Source organism: Crocuta crocuta, unplaced genomic scaffold, assembly GCF_008692635.1.
Source record: "Crocuta crocuta isolate KB4526 unplaced genomic scaffold, BGI_CrCroc_1.0 scaffold947, whole genome shotgun sequence".
In the NCBI taxonomy this organism is placed as follows: Eukaryota; Metazoa; Chordata; class Mammalia; order Carnivora; family Hyaenidae; genus Crocuta; species Crocuta crocuta.
The window spans coordinates 230,102-232,736 of NW_027529617.1; positions in this window are offsets into that span (position 1 = coordinate 230,102).

Sequence of the window (2,635 nt, forward strand, 5' to 3'; positions counted from 1 at the left end):
GAAATAAGTGCCATTAAAAAGTACTAAAATATAAAGCTTTTCCCTTTCTTTGTTCCTTAATGTTCATCTGAATCTGTTTCTTTCTCTCTATCACATTTTGGTGTTTTTATGTACTATTAATATCATCTAAGTAATGATCAATTAAAATTTTAAGTTATTAGCATGGATTTTACCACTTAAAATTTTTTTTAATGTTTAGTTTTGAGAGAGAAAGAGNAGTTATTAACATGTATTTTACCACTTAAATTTTTTTTTAATGTTTAGTTTTGAGAGAGAAAGAGAGAAAACACACAAGCAAGGGAGGGGCAGAGAGAAGAGGGAGACAGAATCTGCAGCAGGCTCCAACTCTGAGATGAGGCTTCAATGAGCCACCCAGGCGCTCCTTGCTGCCAGTTTTAAATGAATATAGAAGTATTTATGTAGAATCATCAAAATTACACTGTTGGTATTTTATAGCTGATGCATACATATGTATTTCACTCTGAGCAGAACAGTGAACACTTGCACAGAACTAACTCGACCATTTTTTATTTTATTTTTTGATATATGCATATTCTGTCAAATCTGTCAACCATTAACTTCCTGATGAATAAGGAGTGAGAAGAAACTATGGGTTACCCTATCTTTTCCTTTCTTTTTATATGATCCTTTTTTTAAATGTTTATTCATTTTTGAGAGACAGAACACGAGTGGGGGAGGGGTAGAGAGAGAGAGAAAGAGGGAGACACAGAATTAGAAACAGGCTCCAGGCTCAGAGCTGTCAGCACAGAGCCCAATGCGGGGCTGTAACTCCAGAATCACGAGATCATGACCATGAGCCAACGTCAGACGCTTAACCGTCTGAGCTACCCAGGTGCCCCTCTCTATATGATAATTTTCAGCATCAATATTTGGCTAACATCCGAAAATAATACAAATAAGAAAGAATGTGGTAGGATTTCTTGGTTGTTTATGTTTCTTACAATGCCATTGCCTACTTTCTACATTTAAAGCAGAAAGGAGGGGTGCCTAGCTGTCTCAGTGGATATAGATCCATGGGACTCTGGGTCTCGGGGTTGTGAGTTCAAGCCTCATGCTGGGTGTAGAGATTAGTTAAAAATCAGATCTTTGAAAATGAAAAAAGTAGAAACTATTGTCTTGACTTAGAACAAGAGAGTTTCTTTTCATGTGTTTTTGTACTTTATTGAAGTGAAATCATTCAATATGGACTCTTGGGCTTCTTGTACTTAATATTATGTTTCTAAGAGTCATCTGTATATTTGTTTTTATTGTTCCTTCTTTTAGCTATTTAGCATTCCATTATGTGAATATACTGCAATTTATCCATTCTGTTCTTGATGGGCATTTGTCTACTTTCCAGATTCTGGAGATGGGAGACAATGACTATGCAGGCATTTCTTAGGAAGTTACTAAAGAAATTCAAATACAAAGTTCTAAGGTCCTGAAAGCATATTATTATACAGGATCAACCAAAGAGAACAGAAGCCTTATTCATGCATTACTTCCAGTGTCACAGAATCTGTATCGTGAAGTTGGCATTGTGATTCTAGGCTGGAATTGGTGGTTCAGCAAAAAGCTGGAAGCATGTGTGATGATTGTTGAACATCAACCACAGCTAACACAGAGAGTGAATACTGTTGTTCTTTGTCCCGTCTGTTTCAACAGACTGGATATGGGGGTGTACATGAAAGGGGAGGAAGAGGTATTGTTTTTCCTCAGCAGTGTAGGCTGGGACCATTCGAGAACATGGGACAAGTGTCCAACAGGTTTAGTTCTTGATATTTGGGGCTTTCTCAGAAAACAGGATCTTCAATTTTGTTGTGGTTTCCTAAGGCGCCTTTTTTTGGGTATACTTTTTACTCATAATTCCAGATATTTTGGTACGGATGTCCAGATATGACACATAGCTAGAAATAAGAGATTTTTCACCTTGACTAAGTAATACTTCTTCTATTTATTTTCTTCGTAATGTATAGTGCTGCAGCCTGACTTCCTTCTGCCAACATAAATCCACCCAGGAGACAGACCCATTGGCAGGAGAAAGCATACATTTGGTTTTCCCACCTACTGTTTGATCTTTGTGCAGTTAAACAAGCGATGAGAGTTTTGCACCAACCATCATAAACCAACTGCAACCTTCTCTCCCTTGTGTACCTGGTAAACGAGCACTCAGTGTGATCTCATGTGTAAAGCTTTCACTGACCATTCCAGCCAAATTAACAACTCTCTTTTATTCCTCAGCGTTTAAAAAACCCAAATCTAGTATGAAATTCGTCACGTTGTAGTAGGGTTATGGAGTTCAGATCCTGACCTTGAGCTGTGTTCACCAAAGCATTCAGAGAAGTCTTGGCCCGCTAGAGATCTATTGCATGTGAGATTAAGAATTTCTGGGAAATAGTTTATATCATAGAAGTAAAGAGAAGGAAGGTGATATAGAGTGAATTCCCCCGCCCTCTGAACTTAGACAGTCATTTCTGGGCTTAGTACATTTTTATTCGGATCTTCTTTTTATTATATGCATGGATTAATTGTGACTAAAATTCTGAAGAACTATTTCTTTTTTCCCCCTAAGGTGATAAAATAAGCTCTTGGTAGTCTAAAACATAAACATTGATAGCCGTAGTGCTTTTAACTT